The following is a 19746-nucleotide window of genomic DNA, read 5'->3' as shown; positions in this document are numbered from 1 at the left end:
ATAGTATGGAGCGTCGTGTGGGGCCATTGTACAGTATGGAGCGTCGTGTGTGGCCATTGTACAGTATGGAGCGTCGTGTGTCACCATTGTATAGTATGGAGCGCCATGTGGGGCCATTGTATAGTAAAGAGCGTCGTGTGGGGCCATTGTATAGTATGGAGCGTCGTGTGGGGCCATTGTATAGTATGGAGCGTCGTGTGTGGCCATTGTACAGTATGGAGCGTCATGTGTGGCCATTGTACAGTATGGAGCGTCGTGTGTCGCCATTGTACAGTATGGAGCGTCGTGTGTCGCCATTGTCCAGTATGGAGCGTCGTGTGTGGCCATTGTACAGTATGGAGCGTCGTGTGGGGCCATTATACAGTATGGAGCGTCGGGTGTCACCATTGTATAGTATGGAGCGCCATGTGGGGCCATTGTATAGTAAAGAGCGTCGTGTGGGGCCATTATACAGTATGGAGCGTCGGGTGTCACCATTGTATAGTATGGAGCGCCATGTGGGGCCATTGTATAGTAAAGAGCGTCGTGTGGGGCCATTATACAGTATGGAGCGTCGTGTGTCACCATTGTATAGTATGGAGCGCCATGTGGGGCCATTGTATAGTAAAGAGCGTCGTGTGGGGCCATTGTATAGTATGGAGCGTCGTGTGGGGCCATTGTACAGTATGGAGCGTCGTGTGTGGCCATATTTTTTTGTTTATAATTATTGTTTACGAAAACTTGTGATCAGAAGTGCTAAATGGGTGTGGTTGGGGCGTGGCTAGTTGTGAAATGGGTGTGGTCAGAGGTGTGGCCTAAAATTTGCCGCGGCGCACTACGCGCACCGCTGACTTTGTCCCTCTTTCCCTTCCTCGAAAGTTGGGAGGTATGTGTGTGTTGGGATGTCCTGGGAGTAGGACCGGATCCCTGAATAGCACACTGAACCACCTGTGTTGGACGAGGTCCTGAATAGCACATGGTGGGGCTTTGGACCTGGTGAGCCGGGTGTGTTGGATTTTCCTGGGAGTAGGAGTCCTGAATAGCACATGGTGGGGCTTTGGACCTGGTGAGCCAGGTGTGTTGGATTTTCCTGGGAGTAGGAGTCCTGAATAGCACACTGAACAACCTGTGTGGAATTTCCTGGGAGTAGGAGTTCTGAATAGCACATGGTGGGACTTTGGACTTGCTAGTGGCCTGGGGTGTTGGACGAGGTCCTGAATAGCACCTGGACAGGTCACAGGTGCGGTTCATGTGGGGAAGCAACCGTCCTTCGGTGGCTCTGGACTGACTGATGTGTGCCGGCCAGGCAAGTTGGTGAACCCCATAAGGCAGCTTTCCCGGAGGAGTGGACTGACAAGGAGTCAGCAGGTGGAGCAGGAGCTCCCGTCAGGTACCTTTACAGACTGTTGGTGCTTGTGATGTTCCATGAACTGTGTGGTTTCCCACGGTGACTGAACGGAGTGAGGTTCGGCATGTTTAGAGACGGCGACCCAGTGTCATATGCGCTGTATGTAACTTGGGACATTGGTGAAGTGTACGGCGTACAGACACCCATGGTAACTGGGTGAAGTGAGAGGTCCAGCATGTTTAGTGTTTATGAGACAAAGCCGTAAATGTGAGTTAAAGCCGTAAATGAATTGTTAAGACAAAGCTGCAAGTTAATATCGCCAGTTGGTGCCCATTGAGTTCTATGGAATGTATATTATGAACTGCATAACCCGGTTTATGACACTTTAATCAACCGCATGGACTTTTTTGTGTTCAAAAATCGTGCCTGACTACGTTAATCCCGTGCCAAGCGAGTGTCCCCCAATACACTTAGTGAGAGCAATCTTACATATGGTGCTTCGAATGCGGGCAACGTTCCAGGTGGCACGTTCAGAGTTACCTGCTGTGGTTCGACGTGGCCACAAAGATGGCGTCTAGCCTGCAACTCGCGGGGTTAAGAAGGTGACAAGCATCTTGCGGTGGATCGGCGGGTCCACGAAGTTTGCAGTGGAGCCGTGCAGAGCCTTGTGGAGCATAGCTGCAGTTGCAGCAAGAGGTTCCGCAGCAGCCGGAGCTGCAGTGGCTGTGGTGTGTCGTCGGCAGCCGGAGGTGCCGGTTATATGTGTCTGCAGCAGGAGCTGGTGAAGTGACATATAAAGAAGAGAAAATTTTTTTTTTTTTCCTTTTTCCTCCCAGATCGTGCAGACTCTTAAAAGGCCAGTACAAGCCCAGAGACATAGTCATGTACTGTGCGAACTGGGGCCTGAGTGCCATGGGGGAGTCCGCGGAGTGTACCCCAGGGAAGGGGGTGTCCCTAAAAAGGGTGGTGCCCATAAAAGTGGGCGGTAATCCAAACGGTGATGGTTGTCCAAAAGGGGGCGGAGTCCCAAAAAGGGGCGGTAACCCGAAGTGGGATAAGAGCCCAAAAAGAGGTGGAATCTCGGGAAATGGTGGTTTCCCAAAAGGGGGCGGAGCGTCCCAAAGAGATACCGCAGTCAAATTGGTGCCCAGGGCGAGTAAGTTATGTGTGTCCGGTATGCAGTGTGAACTATCCCCCTGGTGAAAGTTTACGGGGGTGTGCCGTGCGGATGCATGAGATGGAAATATGTGGACTGGTCGATTCTAGGGGTCCGGTGACTCTAGTGAGGGTTGCACCTGATGAATTCGAAATACCCGGTAGGAAGGTCACGGTCACCTGCATCCATGGGTACACTAATGGCTATCCAGTGGCCAGGGTGGTCCTAGAGATGGCCAAGGACAGTGCAATCCATGATGTGGCCATAGTCTCAACCTTACCCTGCCCAGTGATATTTGGCCGGGACTCTGGGCTGTTCAGAGACATGTGGGAGAAGGGAGCTTCTTTACAACAGGAGAATGGAGGGCTCTCAGCTGGTGGGGTGGCATACCTTAAAGCATTTATTTCTCCCAAAGTAGTTGGGGCCGACGACGGGTTGACCAGTGGGGAAGGTGAGTCTGTCCAACTTACGGACGTGTCACTTGAAGTGTACCCCAAGTTGGCTTTAGGTGACGTGGTTAATAAAGCCTGTGAAGCTGACACCCGGTTAAAGAGTGACTTGAGGGTTTGCCATGTTGTGGGGTGTGACACAGACTCCAAGGGTGACTGTGACATGACATGGCCAGTAACAAGCGCTACAACTGAGTACGATGTAATGGTATCAGAAATACTGACACAGGGGAACGACAGGGCTCCACAGGGTGAAGACAGGATGGCAGTGACAGCCATGCCAGAAATTGTGACCTGTTTAAGTGGGGACTGTCGGTTCCAGAAAGACCGAATGGGTGGTGGTGACTTCCATTCAGATGATGACGCCAGTGGGAAAGAGTGCAGTAAAGCTGACTCAGGTACAAATGGCAAATCTACCTCCCGTCGCCGGAGACGTAGAAAAGGCAAAGGGGCTCAACCAGTTGCACCTTGTGAAGATGTGATGGAAGAGGGTGAAGGCTCCAGAAAACCTGGTGCTGAGGACTTGAAGTGTCTGGAGTACTTTAAAGTCCCAGGAAAAAGGGACGAACCTAAAGATGTCACTGCTGAGACCCAAGAGAGGGCTGATGCTGTCAGTGCTGAGTCTGAGGGTGTAATGACCAGAGGTCCGAATAAGATCCAGTGAGTCACAAACCAAGACCAAGGCAGAAATCTCCAACGGTATTTACTCAAAGGCAAAATAATCAAGGTAATATGGAGAATATTAAGGCAGATGCACCCCAAAGATACACTAGCTCAGCAGCAGCTGAAATCACTGTGCCACTCCAAGGTCTCCTGAGAACTGTGTACTACAACAGACTAGTAAGAAATTTACCTAACAGGCAACTAAAAACAGGAGCAAGTGTAAATTGAATGTAGTGTTATTAAGGGAACCCCTGGAATGGCACATTGAGTATAACTTACACAACTCTAATATAAGATACACCTCTAAAGTAACAATTTAACACTCTGAGCAGAGATACCCGGGTATCTATAACTATGGTACCGTATCCTGAGATAGATTTCCTCTCAGGCAGGAATCCGCACAGGCTGCAGCCAGTCCATATTTTCAGCGCCAATAAGTTACAGCAAGCTCCTCTTGTCTTGTCGGCCGATGCCGAGCCCAAACGCCGGGGACTTAGTTAGTGGTCTCACGATGTTGTCTCTGCTTCTGTAGCTCCTAGGAATGCTTCCATGATAACCCGTCCGTCTCTGTATCAGCAGTCTGCCCAGACTTGTTTCTCCACTCAATGCACAGGGAATCCACAGACTTCCAAATTCGTACTGGGTTCTTAGTAAAGTCTCAGTCTTTTCTTAGATAAAGGGTTAGCTCCTCTCCAGGAAACGTTAGCAACACAAGTCTCTCACAGAGTTAAACAAAAGGTTAGCTCTTCTCCAGGGGAACGTTAGCAACAAAAAGTCTCTCAAAAGCTTCTTTTCCTCCAAAAACACTTGCAGTAAATCCACACACAGTCTCTTTTTAAGATCTCACAGCAGCTTCTGCCTTTGCTTCCCGCCTTTTTTCTCTCAGCTCTCACTTCCTAGTTTCACTTTACACATGAGACACTAGACCCCACCCCCCAGCACACATTGTCTCTGGGAGTTTTGCACGGTCCGTCCTCTGCTGCAACAGGCAAAAACCACAGGGTCCTAGTGCCCTCTCAGTGGGACTACAGTTCACCCTCTTACATGCCACCCCACTAGAGGTTGGCGTCCTCGACATACCTTCCCACTCAAATTCATCTTGAGCATATCGCTGAGGCGGTATTCCTGCCGTAGATCGTGTAGTTCTCCTGAGTCCTACATCAACAGGTGCGACCTTAGAGGGAGCTAGAGTCTCTTCCGTGGTCGTGTTAGTGGGCGTAAGTGGAGTTGTCTCCTCCTGCGGCTCGATGTCCTGTGATACAGCGTCAGGACCAAGCAGTTGACCTGATGCACTCTCCTCAACAACATCCTCCATATCCCCAACATTCTCATCACCCGAGGCCAGATCGGTCACAGGGGGCAAATAAGCAGGCGCAGGAGTAAGCACACCATCAAACTCAAGATCATTCAGAGCTTCCGCCCCTTGAAACATGGCCTCTGGCTCTAGGGGGGTAGGCGCCGAATCTTCAAACCAGCACCGCTGTAACATGTTACGATGCAAATTACGGGTTGGCCCCCCTGTCCCCACAGGTTCGACCTCGTACACTGGAATCTCAGGGTTCACCTGTTTTTTTATCAGATACGGTAACGCCTCCCATCGGTCACTCAGCTTTCCTGACCGTCGTTTTGTCCTCACCAACACTCTGTCTCCCGGAGAGAACAGCTCTGTTTGTACAGGTCGCGTGTCCTTATGGACCACCTGGCGAAGGCGGTCGCCCACCACCTGATGCACCACCCTCAACCGCCGCCGATGCTCTCGTACCCACTCGGATGCAGTCCGAAGGGGGGCGGAGGAGGGATCTGGCATGTTCAAATCCTCAATGTCTCGGCCAGGTCTACCAAACATCAACATGTGTGGTGAGTAACCAGTAGTACTGTGCACCCTGTTATTGTAAGCCCACATCAATTCGGGGAGATACTCAGGCCAGCATGTCTGTTGCTGACTCTCTAAGGACCTCAACATTTGCAACAGGGTCCGATTAAAACGCTCACACGCCCCGTTACCCTGAGGGTGGTAAGGCGTTGTTCTCGACTGCTCGATACCATAGAGCTGGTGTAACTCTTTCATCAGCGTCCCCTGAAAGCAGGCCCCTTGATCTGAATGTACTCTCTGCGGACACCCGAACACTTGGAAGAAATGTCGACACACGGCCTCAGCCGCCGACTTGGCCGTCTGATCTCTTGTCGGCACCGCTACAGCATACTTGGTAAAGTGATCTGTCATCACCAGGCAATAGGAGTACCCTGATGTAGAGTACCCTATCAACACGTAGTCAATCATGAGTAGTTCCAGTGGAGCTGAAGTCTTAATAGACTGTGTGGGAGCCCACTGCTCAGGGCTTTTGTTGAGCCCACAAATTCGGCACTGCCGACACGCGTCGGCCACCATCCCTCCCAACTCAGGGCAGTAGAGGACTCGCTGCAACCACTGAAGTGTCTTTTCACTTCCAAAATGGGCCCCCTTCTCATGCGCCTCACGAGCGACCACTGGCCCCATCCCCACAGGAATTATCAGTTGGTACCGATGCTGCAGCTCCGATGGCAGGTACACCTTACGATACAAAAGACCTTGTTCCACACACAATTATCCCATTGTCGAAGGAGTTTCATTCCTTCCATGGACAACTGAGCCTTGTCCTCTGCACTGGGCCAGGCCTTGTTTTGTACCCAACGGCGCACAAGTGCAACGTCCAGACACTCATCCTGGACTCTTGTCCAATCTGAGGGTGTTTTACCCAGGACACAGGGCATCCCGGTGGCCACCCCACTTGAGTGTACCACACTTTGGAAGATAGGTATTTGCCCCAAAGCTGGAGTTTCAGTATCCTCAAGTTGTTCGTCAACATCTTCCCCGGATGACCCAAGGGGCACTCTTGACAATGCATCTGCATTGCCGTTCTCTCGACCAGAGCGAAATTTAATACGGTAATTGAACTTGGCCAGTCTGGCGACCCACCGCTGCTCCAACGCCCCCAGTTTTGCATTCTCTAAGTGAGCTAGCGGGTTGTTATCTGTCATGACTAGCACCTCAGCTCCTGTTAGATACTCGGCGAAGCATTCTGTCATTGCCCACACCAGGGCCAGCAATTCCAGCCGGAATGAGCTGTAGTTAGCCGGATTTCGCTCGGAGTCTCTTAAAGATCTGCTGCCATAAGAAATCACTCGTTCTCGGCCGTCCTGCACCTGTGCTAGTACTGCCCCCAACCCATGAAGACTACCATCGGTATACAACAAAAAAGGGGTGTCAAACCGGGCGTAGGCCAGCAATGGGGCACTCGTTAGGCCGGTTTTCACTCCATCAAATGCCTTTTTCTGTAGGGGCCCCCATGGAATGGGGCGATTTCGAGGACCCAGCGCTGTCCCTCTCAAAAGTTCATTCAAGGGACTCACCACTTGTGAGAATTTAGGCACAAACCGCCGATAGTATCCTGCTAGGCCCAGGAAGGCCCGCACTTCTCGCAGGTCACAAGGAGGTGGCCACTCTTGTACCGCCTTAATCTTACTGGCTAAAGGTAGTACCCCGTCCGGGGTCACCAGATGCCCCAAATATTCAATCTGGTTTCGCAACAGTTGACATTTTTTTGGCTTTATTTTCAGGCCGTAGCTCTTGAGCCGCCGGAGAACTTGACGCAGCTTCTCCAGATGATCTTCAAATGAGGTTCCGAACACCACAATGTCGTCTAGATATATCAGGACTGATTCAAAATTTAGATCGCCCAAGCAATGTTCCATCAGGCGTTGGAAGGTTCCCGGGGCGGTAGCGAGGCCAAAGGGCATCCGGTTGAACTCAAAGAGCCCCATTGGCAAGACAAACGCCGTCTTGGCCCGATCTTTTTCAGCCATTGGGACCTGCCAGTACCCGCTTGCCAAATCCAACGTTGAGAAATACTTGGCCCGACCCAGGGCCGACAGGGATTCTTCAATACGGGGTAAAGGATATGCGTCCCGTACGGTGTGGGCATTCAATTTCCGATAGTCCACACAAAATCGGAGTGTCCCATCCTTCTTGCGGACCAAGACTACAGGGGCCGCCCAGGGACTCCGGCTCTCTCAGATCACTTGGTTGTCCAGCATACTGGCCACCATGCTCTTCACCTCTTGATAGAGCACCGGAGGAATTTGAAGATATCTTTCTCTAATGGGTGGAGTATCATTCCGTCGAGGGCTTTGTGTGGGTGGGGCCGCTGCTGCTTGCCCTCTCATGGCAGCGGCCGGAAGTTTAAAGCCGGCGACGGGGTTTCTGGGGCTGTAAGCGCCCGGCAGTAACGCGAGATGTGTCCCTGGCGGCCACACTTCCAGCAGGTGATTGTTCCTCGTGGGCGAGGGCTTGACTCATTCTGATAGGACGACCTGGCCATTTGCGGGGTCACCGTTCCAGGGGGTGGGGCAGGAGGTTCCCGTGAGGGGGTAGAGGCGGGATCAATTGTCAGTTGAGACAATTTCAGCTTCAACTCCTTCACCTCAGCACGCAAAGCTTGTACCATGCTTACCAGCCCCTCTCCCCCCGACCCTGATGAACCACCTTCCTCCAGCTGGGCACTGTTCACTGACCCCTCGGGAACATAGGCTGATTTCTCTTCCCTTTCCACTGTAGCTCGGTAAATCTGCCAGAAAGATAACTCTGGTGCAACCCGGGCCATTTCCAACAGTTTGTCCCGAAGAAGTCTATTGGCTAAACCGGTGATGAATTGGTCCCAGAGCAAGCGGTCTACCTCCCGGAACGCCCCCATGGCCCCCGGGTCTAGTCGCTGCATCTCATTCAACATCTCTTGCAAAATATTAGAGTACTGCATCAGGGACTCACACTCTCTCTGGGGACGATTAAAGAATAGGGACCGAAGCTGGGCCACACGCACTCGGCCCCCCAAACTCCCCTCTAACAGTTCCAAAATCTTTTCTAATGTATCCCTCTCTGATTCTGGGCGCACCATCACCATACGCCTAATATCACCCTCCAGTGCATTTAATGCCAGCTCAGCGCGTAACGCGGGGGTCAAATTACACATGCGCAGAATACTCCGGATTCTCTCAGCCCAATCTTGCAACGCCATATTGCGCCCATCGTATTTCGGCATGTGCTGAAGTAAAGCTCCTACAGGCACATACCCTCCCGGAATCGCAGCGGCTGCCAGGGGAACCCCAACCCCCGAGGAGGATGCGGATACAGCAGGGTCATTTCCACCCTCGCCCTCGTCCATGACAAACACTGGATCCTGCCGACTACGCCAAAAATGTAATGACCAGAGGTCCGAATATGATCCAGTGAGTCACAAACTAAGACCAAGGCAGAAATCTCCAACGGTATTTACTCAAAGGCAAAATAATCAAGGTAATATGGAGAATATTAAGGCAGATGCACCCCAAAGATACACTAGCTCAGCAGCAGCTGAAATCACTGTGCCACTCAAAGGTCTCCTGAGAACTGTGTACTACAACAGACTAGTAAGAAATTTACCTAACAGGCAACTAAAAACAGGAACAAGTGTAAATTGAATGTAGTGTTATTAAGGGAGCCCCTGGAATGGCACATTGAGTATAACTTACACAACTCTAATATAAGATACACCTCTAAAGTAACAATTTAACACTCTGAGCAGAGATACCCGGGTATCTATAACTATGGTACCGTATCCTGAGATGGATTTCCTCTCAGGCAGGAATCCGCACAGGCTGTAGCCAGTTCATATCTTCAGCGCCAATAAGTTACAGCAAGCTCCTCTTGTCTTGTCGGCCGATGCCGAGCCCAAACGCCGGGGACTTAGTTAGTGGTCTCACGATGTTGTCTCTGCTTCTGTAGCTCCTAGGAATGCTTCCATGATAACCCGTCCGTCTCTGTATCAGCAGTCTGCCAAGACTTGTTTCTCCACTCAATGCACAGGGAATCCACAGACTTCCAAATTCGTACTGGGTTCTTAGTAAAGTCTCAGTCTTTTCTTAGATAAAGGGTTAGCTCCTCTCCAGGAAACGTTAGCAACACAAGTCTCTCACAGAGTTAAACAAAAGGTTAGCTCTTCTCCAGGGGAACGTTAGCAACAAAAAGTCTCTCAAAAGCTTCTTTTCCTCCAAAAACACTTGCAGTAAATCCACACACAGTCTCTTTTTAAGATCTCACAGCAGCTTCTGCCTTTGCTTCCCACCTTTTTTCTCTCAGCTCTCACTTCCTAGTTTCACTTTACACACGAGACACTAGACCCCACCCCCCAGCACACATTGTCTCTGGGAGTTTTGCACGGTCCGTCCTCTGCTGCAACAGGCAAAAACCACAGGGTCCTAGTGCCCTCTCAGTGGGACTACAGTTCACCCTCTTACAAGGGTGCAGAAGTGGAGGAGGCCACCAAAGGAGTGGGGCCTGAAGCGGATACTCGGTTGAAGCAAGAGGAGCTTCGGAGACGGGCTGCTGAGCGCCGTGTGGGGGCCTTAGAGAAAGAGGTAGCGGAGCTCAGAGATCGCCTGGCAGAAAGCCAGTCAATGAATAAAGCAGCCTGGGAGAAGATGGAGCGGCAGGTGTCTATCCTGGCCAAACATCTGGAAGCTGGTGACATTCAGAAGAAGTTAGCTCTGGAAGCGGAAAAAGATGGGTGTCTGACAGCAGAAGAGAAGGAGACTTCTTTGCTCAACTGCATGATAGACGTACCTGAAGACCTAAGAGAGGCATGTGCAAGGGAGTCTATGCATGAAGGGTTTAAGAGAGCTGTGGGGGCCTGTAAGGTGAACTGGACCCCGGAAACAAGTCAGTTAGTGATACTGTCCACAACTGAGGTCACAGCGAAGAGAGTAGCCACCCTGAGTGACATGCACTTGAGATATGTGCGCACAAAGTGGATGGCCCAATGTGGGAATGAAGACGCTGCTACGTGGCTAGAGCTTATGAGGAAAGCTCGGAATCTGCAGGTAGGGGTAATACAGGTATCCGTCTTTATGGTGAAGGTCGTTGGAAGGAGTGGTCAAGCCATGCAAGAGATGGTGGACAAATCTGGAGTGGTGAGGTTGAGAATACCTGGTGTCCACGAAGACCAGTTACCCCGGGAAAAGGGTATGGTTCCCTTCTTCATTGTAGGAACAGTGGAGAGTCATAACAAAATGCGGACTCTGCTGGAATATCGCATGGTAAATCTGAAGGAAATGGAGCAGTTAAGGGTTGAAGGACGGCGCCTTACAAGACTGCTGCACCCATTTGATGGAAGATGGCGGCCACTTTCGACCCGAAATGTGGACAAACGAAGGGGTGGGAGTACCCTGTCAGATGAAAGAAGTGGTGTCGCCTCAGCTAACTCAGGACTGAGTGACATAGGTGGGAGACCTTGTAGCAAAAGTGGTGACAAAGGGGCAAACTCTGACCAGACAGTAGCCTCGACTGTAAGTGGGACTCATGACCGCACCAACCATGGGTGGCGGCCATGGAGAGAAAGGCCAGGCAATGGGGCGCACATGGAAAGTGTGGTGACTAAAGGTTTGGTGACACAGACAGACTGTGACAAAAGGGCCAAAGCTCAAGGCCTTAGTGTTGACCGCTGGGTGCGGGGTAAACCCAACAAGGGTTTGGTTATGTGTGATGCTCAAAACCGACTGAGACGGTTCTCTCGACTGGTAGGGCAAGGTAACGTGTGTGACCTGTCTCGAGACCCCAGGTGTGTGACAGGTGTTCAACCCCACAAGTTTGAACAGAGGGGGAGGGTATGTGATGCAGTGACCCCTGTGACAGCTAGCGGGCGCTGTGAGTGCTCCTTGGGATGTGCATGGAGGCATATCTATTGTGATAATGGTGGTGAAACAGTGACTGGCTGTGTTGTGAATGGCCGATATGTGTCGCAGAGGGAGTCTGCGTAGTAAGTCTGATGCAATGTTGTTGTTCTGGGACCTGTAGTCCCTCAAGTGTGTATATGTATGGTGTAGCTGTAAGGGAGATTTACTAGGCTAGTTGTGTGAGATGGGTGGGACAAACTAGCCACACATCCACACTCCCACCCAGGGGAGTGGTTAAGGGTATATAATGTGACCAGGGTGTGGGTCACATTGGTTTTCCTGTGTATGGTCGCTGTGAGTGACCTGTGTGGTTCCAGTGGAAGGTCCTGGAGAGCCTGTGTGTTGGGAGGTCTTGGGAGTAGGACCGGATCCCTGAATAGCACACTGAACCACCTGTGGTGGACGAGGTCCTGAATAGCACATGGTGGGGCTTTGGACCTGGTGAGCCGGGTGTGTTGGATTTTCCTGGGAGTAGGAGTCCTGAATAGCACACTGAACAACCTGTGTAGACTTTCCTGGGAGTAGGAGTCCTGAATAGCACATGGTGGGACTTTGGACTTGCTGGTGGCCTGGGGTGTTGGACGAGGTCCTGAATAGCACCTGGACAGATCACACGTGCGGTTCATGTGGGGAAGCTACCGTCCTTCGGTGGCTCTGGACTGACTGATGTGTGCCGGCCAGGCAAGTTGGTGAACCCCATAAGGCAGCTTTCCCGGAAGAATGGACTGACAAGGAGTCAGCAGGTGGAGCAGGAGCTCCAGTCAGGTACCTATACAGACGGTTGGTGCTTGTGATGCTCTATGAACTGTGTGGTCTCCCGCGGTGACTGAAAGGAGTGAGGTTCAGCGTGTTTAGAGACCGCGACCCAGTGTCATATGTGCTGTATGTAACTTGGGACATTGGTGAAGCATACGGCGTACAGACACCCATGGTAACTGGGGAAAGTGAGAGGCCCAGCATGTTTAGCGTCTGTGAGACAAAGCCGTAAATGTGAGTCAAAGCCGTAAATTAAGTGTTAAGTCAAAGCTGCAAGTTAATATCACCAGTTGGTGCCCATTGTGTTCTATGGAATGTATATTATGAACTGCATAACCCGATTTATGACACTTTAATCAACCGCATGGACTGTTTTGTGTTCAAAAATCGTGCCTGACTATGTCAATCCCGTGCCAAGCGAGTGTCCCCCCAATACACTTAGTGAGAGCAATCTTACAGCTGTTATATGCTACGTGGGTTGTGCTATATATACTACATGGCTGTTCTATATACTACGTGGCTGTGTTATATATGTGGCTATGCTATATACTATATGGGCTGTTATATACTACGTGGGCTGTGTTATATACTACATGGCTGTATTTATATCATGAATCGTGGTATGTGTTAAAGGGGGGGCCCACTGAGACTCTATCGCCCGGGGCCCTCAAAAACCTGGAGCCGGCCCTATCTAGGGTCCACCTGTAATCACAGAGTGCCCTCTAGTGTCCACCTGTAATCACACAGAGCGCCCTCTAGTGTCCACCTGTAATCACACAGAGCGCCCTCTAGTGTCCACCTGTAATCACACAGAGCGCCCTCTAGTGTCCACCTGTAGTCACACAGAGCGCCCTCTAGTGTCCACCTGTAATCACACAGAGCGCCCTCTAGTGTCCACCTGTAATCACACACAGCGCCCTCTAGTGTCCACCTGTAATCACACAGAGCGCCCTCTAGTGTCCACCTGTAATCGTGCAGAGGGCCCTCTAGTGTCCCCCTGTAATCGTGCAGAGCGCCCTCTAGTGTCCCCCTGTAATCGTGCAGAGGGCCCTCTAGTGTCCCCCTGTAATCGTGCAGAGCGCCCTCTAGTGTCCACCTGTAATCGTGCAGAGCGCCCTCTAGTGTCCACCTGTAATCACACACAGCGCCCTCTAGTGTCCACCTGTAATCACACAGAGCGCCCTCTAGTGTCCACCTGTAATCGTGCAGAGCGCCCTCTAGTGTCCACCTGTAATCGTGCAGAGGGCCCTCTAATGTCCCCCTGTAATCACACACAATGCCCTCTAATGTCCCCCTGTAATCGTGCAGAGGGCCCTCTAGTGTCCCCCTGTAATCGTGCAGAGCGCCCTCTAGTGTCCACCTGTAATCGTGCAGAGGGCCCTCTAGTGTCCCCCTGTAATCGTGCAGAGCGCCCTCTAGTGTCCACCTGTAATCGTGCAGAGCGCCCTCTAGTGTCCACCTGTAATCACACACAGCGCCTGTTCTGTCCTCACTAGCTGAGGCAGGCTCATACGTAGCTATACAGTCAGCTAAACCGCTATACCGGGGTCCAATAAGGAGACTGTGGTTGAGTCTGTGCTTTATTAAACGTAGTGGTATATTGATGCGGTGAAACTGTGAACAATGATATACATAGAATCAGTGCATGGCATAGAAGATACATAATACACATGATATACATTATGCATAACATTTAGAAAGCTAGTGACTAAACTAGGAGTACAACTGGTTAAACTAAGCTAATATAGAGCAGAAATATCTATATGAAGCATAAAGACATACCGGCAATGCAATCGCAAGGGGGATGAAGTGAAGCGTCTTTCCTTGAAGGCAAACTGAAGAAAGTGAAAGGAAAAATGGAGGGAAATGGAGGCTGAGCTACCATAATGCATTGCAAAGGAGGAGGAGAATCAGACATGGATAATACAAAAACAAGATTGAACTGCCAACATAACTCTGACCGCTAGAGGGAGCCAAAGCATCACAGATGAATAAAGGCATGAATATATCAATACTGTATACTGAGGAAACTGCAATTATGCAAGCAAATAATCAGGGTAACAATTTTAGATGGCGGAGACAGAAGACTCCCCGTCTGGCATCAACGGATGTCACTACTCCTTTCTTCCGAAGGCAACAATAGGACCAGTTCAGATACCGGTCTGGAAAATGTCTTAGGTTCATTCCCTTTGGTCATCCTTAGCTCAACTTTGCGGACGTTGCCGTCCTTGCTCGGGAACGTTGCGGTAACTAGACCAAGTGGCCACTGGTTCCGGTGAATCTGACAGTCTTTCACAAGAACAAGGTCACCTATGTTCAGATTAGGTTTAGTAGATTGCCACTTCGTCCGTGGCTGCAGGGTAGACAAATATTGTTTGCGCCACCTGTCCCCAGAAAGTATTTGCAAGACTTTGTACCTGTCTCCATTGGCGCTTGTAGAGGTCCTTCGCGTCGAATCCTCCTGGAGGGGCACTGGACAGTCCTGTTTTCTGGGTAAGTAAAGTAGCTGGAGTCAATAACAAAGGCTCCTCAGGGTCGTTAGGAACTGGAACCAGGGGTCTTGCATTGATTATAGCTGCAGCTTCAGCCAAGAAGGTGATTAGGCTTTCGTGGGTAAGCCTCGCTGCTCCTTTACATTTTTCCATGTCACGAGTTCTGGTGGTCCTGAATGAGCGAGCTATATGAGTCAGGCAGGTAATGGCTCGAGTAAGTGACTTCCAACTTGAGAATCTGTCGAACCTGCAAGATCCAAGCTGGATAACAGAGGTCATTGTATGTAGTGTAGACACCTGCGGGCGGATTTCAGCATCTGAGTCCTCTCCTACAAGTTCGAAGGTGTCTGGAAAACATTCCTCAATGTACAATAGTTTTGGTCCAGAGAGCCACATTGTGCTTCCTAGTCGACTTGCGTCAACTGCTCTAGTTGCATGATCTGCGGGATTCTAGTCTTTGGGTATGTAATGCCACTGCTGTGGGTGAACTGATCTCCTGATTCGTAGCACTCTGTTATTGACATAAACGTAGAATCGCCTGGTTTCGTTGTGGATATATCCCAGGACTACTTTGCTGTCTGAGTAGAACTTGGCTTGTGTCAGGTCGATATCCATTTCGGATGCAATGAACTCCGCTAACTCAACGGCTAAGACTGCGGCACAAAGCTCTAACCTGGGTATAGTGTGCTCTGGTTGTGGTGCGAGTTTGGCCTTTCCCATAATGAAACCAATGTGGCACTGACATTTGGAGTCTACAGTTTTGAGGTAGGCAACAGCGGCAATTGCTTTGACAGAAGCATCTGCAAATACGTACAGTCTTTGGCTCTGTATCTCAGTAGATGGCACAGGGGTGTACGGTCTCGGCATATGCAAGTTGGAGAGTGCCGCTAACGAGTTCTTCCACTCTTCCCACTGGATCCTCTTATCAGGTGGCAGAGGTGCATCCCAGTCAGATGTTTCCCTAGTTAAGTCTCTTAGTAGGGCCTTGCCTTGTATAGTAACAAGAGCTGCGAAACCCAAGGGGTCGTACAGACTGTTGATGGTAGACAGGACGCCTCTACGTGTGAAAGGCCTTTCTTCCTGGCTGACCTGAAAGGTGAAAGTGTCTGATTGTAGATTCCAGAGAAGCCCGAGGCTGCGTTGCATTGGTGCGGGGTCTGACCCCAGGTCCAGGTCTCTGAGACCATTACATAGGTCCTGAGATGGAAACGCTTGCATGAGTTCTTGGCTGTTTGAGGCTATTTTATGAAGCCTAAGGTTTGAGCAGGCAAGCATGTCCTGAGCTCTCCTGAGAAGACTGATGGCAGTCTCATTTGAAGGCATGGCTTTTAGACAGTCGTCGACATAAAAGTCCTTTTCTATGAATTGTCTGACATCTGCTCCGTATTCTGCTTCTCCTTCCTGAGCTGACCTTTTGAGTCCATAAATGGCGACTGCAGGTGAAGGACTGTTGCCAAAGATGTGCACTCTCATGCGATACTCTGTGACTTCTTTAGTAGGATCATTGTCTCTGTACCAGAAGAATCTTAGGAAGTTCCTGTCTCTCTCTCTCTCACAAGGAAACAATGGAACATTTGCTGGATGTCAGCGATGAAGGCAATGGAATCCTTACGGAAGCGCATAAGTACACCCAGTAGTTTGTTATTGAGGTCTGGTCCTGTCAGCAGAACGTCATTCAGGGAGACATCATTAAATTTAGCACTGGAATCAAACACGACTCTGATCTGGCCTGGTTTCTTAGGGTGGTATACTCCGAACATGGGTAGGAACCAGCATTCTTCAGAGTCTTTGAGAGTGGGAGCTAGTTCTGCTTGACGGTTTTCAAAAATCTTTGACATGAAGGAGAAAAAGTGATCTTTCATCTCTGGTTTCTTTTGCAGATTACGAATGAGAGAGGAGAAACGTTGTAATGCCTGATTTCTGTTGTTCGGTAGACGTGGTCTGTGGGTTTTGAAGGGAAGAGGTGCGACCCAGCTGTTGGTCTCATCTTTAACGAGTCCCTTGTCCATTACCTCTAAGAACAACTTGTCCTCTACCGACATTGCCACTTGGTTGTCCTGCTTAGTTCTCTGGAAGACTGTGCCCCCTAACTGATCCTCATAGCTTCCCGACACTATACTGCTGTCGTGAGTAAAGTCTATTAAATGGTTGGGCAGTTGGATGCTGTGTGGCAGTTCCCTGACATGGAACTCATTGTTACAAGGTTGAAACAGAGATGGACGTCCTTTCTCCAATGTATTTGTCAGCATGCTTGTCACAGAAGATGGGGCGTGCATGCGTCCCAAGCATACGTTGCCAATTATGACCCATCCTAGGTCTAGCCTTTGGGCATTGGGAGCATTGTGGAGTCCGTTGATATGACGTCTCACTTTATGAACCTGCAGGATATCTCTCCCCAACAGCAGAATTATCTGGGCCTGATGGTCGAGTTCCGGTATGAGGTGTGCTATTCGTTTAAAGTGAGCGTGATGGATTGCTACATCTGGTGTAGGGATTTCAGATCTGTTGTCTGGGATCTGGTTACATTCGATGATCGTAGGTAGTGGTAGGCAGAATTGTCCGTCTAAAGACTCGATCTGGTAGTCAGTAGCTTTCCTGCCTGCTGTTGTCACAGTACCTGCACACGTCTTTAAGGAGTAGGGAGTGCTTGGTCCTTTGATGTTGAATAGGTCAAAGAACGTTGATCTAGCCAAGGATCGATTACTTTGGTCATCCAAGATAGCATACAGTCTTACAGCTTGGTCTCTATGGCCCTTCGGGTATACTTTGACGAGGCATATTTTTGAACAGGACCTACTGTCTATTGTCCCTTTGCAGACCTCGGTGCATTGTGAAGTGATCTCTGGCGTAGCTGTATCAGTGTTCCTTTCCTCCCCGCCATGCTCACTGTCAGCTGGCGTGTTTTGTGTACTCCATGGAGCTGGGCCAGGGTGTAGAGCGGTGTTATGATCTGTGGTGCCACATTCTGTGCATTTTACACTGACCTTGCAATCCTTGGCGAGATGAGCTGTGGACGAGCAGCACTTGTAGCAGATACCTTTTTCTTTCAGGAAGCTTCTGCGATCTGGCATAGATTTTCCTCTGAAGGCTCTGCATTTCAGGAGAGGATGAGGCTTCTGATGAAGTGGGCACTGCTTGTCAGGGTCCTGCACCTTTGTCTCTGATTCGGAGCAGCCAGCAGACCTGTAATTAGAATCTGAAGAAGAAACATAAGTCTTGTGTACTGCTACAGATGTTCTGCGTGGATTTGCAGGTGGTGATGGTGTGGCATATGGTATTGCAAAGTCAAAGCTGGGATCGTTTCTAATTCTCGCTTGTTGGTGTATGAAGTCTACAAAAACGGAGAAGGGAGGGAATGGAACGCTGTGTTTGTATTTGTACGTGGAACCATGTGTGAGCCACCTCTCCTGTAGATTGTAGGACAACTTCTGGACTATAGGGTTAACACCTCTGGCTGTGTCGAGAAATGCAAGTCCCTGTAGGTCATCCTCATATTTGGCAACTTGGACTTCCTTTAGCAGGTCGCTTAGCTCTCTAAGTTTCTGGAGACCTTTGTTAGATATTTTAGGAAAGTCATCGATTCTTTTGAACAAGGCTCTTTCTATTACTTCTGCTGAGCCGTAACACTCATCCAGCCTTTTCCAGATTTCTTTGAGGCCAGTCTCAGGGCGGTTTATATTAATGTCTCTGATCCTTACTGCGTGTTTGACTGACTCTTCTCCCAGGTATTTGACTAACAGGTCTATCTCTTCCCTGTGTTGTAGCCCCAAGTCTCTAATGACATTTTGGAAGGAAGCTTTCCAAGCTCTGTAACCTTCAGCTCGGTCAGTGAATTTCATGAGTCCCTTGGCAACCAGTTCACGTCGTGTGAAGAACTTGGCAAATTCTGTCGTGAATCGGTTGTCAGCAGAGTATACTCGTGATGGGTCGCCCTGATAGTGATGTGAGGTGCGTTCGTACCTGTTAGTGTCCTCATGGTGGCGCCAGCCGGTGTCGTATTGCTTCGGTCTGACGTAAGGTGTGTCAGCAGGGTGATTCATGTTGGTTACCTGGTGAGGGGCAAGGTAGTCATTAGCAGAGTTGTTTTGCCTCACATTTTCGAGTTTGTTTCTGTCCTGAGCCTCGTGACGACTCTCGCTCACTTCGCTGGAGGTGTCGTATTCTGGTTTTGGTACTGGTTCAGGGTTATAGTTTGGATCAGGAAGGTCATTAACATACTGAGATGTGCGTTGTGGTGAGTCTTGCAGTGGAAACTCCAGACTCGACGTACTGCTTTGGCTATGCAGCTTGGGATTTTGCGCGGCTTCTAGCGATTCTGCTTCGGCGAGGGCTGCGGCAGCTTCCCTTTTTGCTGCTAGGCTTTCTAAGGCGGCATCCACGCGTGCCTTCTCTAACTGCGTTCTTCTCTCTTGGTCGGCTCTCTCTAACTGCATTCTTCTCTCTTGGTTGGCTCTCTCTAACTGCATTCTTCTCTCTTGCTCATCTCTCTCTAAGCGCGACCTTCTCTCTTGCTCGTCTCTCTCTAAGCGCGACCTTCTCTCTTGCTCGTCTCTCTCTAAGAGTGACCTTCTCTCTTCGTCATCTAGGCGTGCTTTTTCTAATTTAAGTTGCATCTCTTGGTCAGCAAAGCTCGCTCGTATTTTGGCGGCTTCAGCATTTGCGCGGGCAATGGCGACTGCGCTGCTGATGGATGTTGTCTTTGAGGAGACGGAAGTAACAGATCTTGTCCTATGTGATTTGTGAGACATGGTGTCTTGGGAAAGTGCTTGGCTGTGCAGAGATTGCTGCAGCTGTATTCAGTCTCTGTGTAGCCGGTGACTTGAATCCCACTAGTTGGATGGCTGCCGTTTCACTGTTCTGTCCTCACTAGCTGAGGCAGGCTCATACGTAGCTATACAGTCAGCTAAACCGCTATACCGGGGTCCAATAAGGAGACTGTGGTTGAGTCTGTGCTTTATTAAACGTAGTGGTATATTGATGCGGTGAAACTGTGAACAATGATATACATAGAATCAGTGCATGGCATAGAAGATACATAATACACATGATATACATTATGCATAACATTTAGAAAGCTAGTGACTAAACTAGGAGTACAACTGGTTAAACTAAGCTAATATAGAGCAGAAATATCTATATGAAGCATAAAGACATACCGGC

The 19746-nt window shown here is 50.0% G+C and overlaps 1 protein-coding gene across 1 annotated transcript in view; it reads left to right on the top strand.

Moving 5' to 3' along the window:
* The window catches only part of LOC138657566 (killer cell lectin-like receptor subfamily G member 1), a 179703-nt gene that overhangs the window by 53006 nt on the left and 106951 nt on the right, over positions 1-19746 (top strand). The gene's annotated exons all lie outside the window — the stretch shown is intronic.

Source organism: Ranitomeya imitator, chromosome 1, assembly GCF_032444005.1.
Source record: "Ranitomeya imitator isolate aRanImi1 chromosome 1, aRanImi1.pri, whole genome shotgun sequence".
Lineage (NCBI taxonomy): Eukaryota > Metazoa > Chordata > Amphibia > Anura > Dendrobatidae > Ranitomeya > Ranitomeya imitator.
This window is presented reverse-complemented; position numbering and strand designations above follow the sequence as displayed.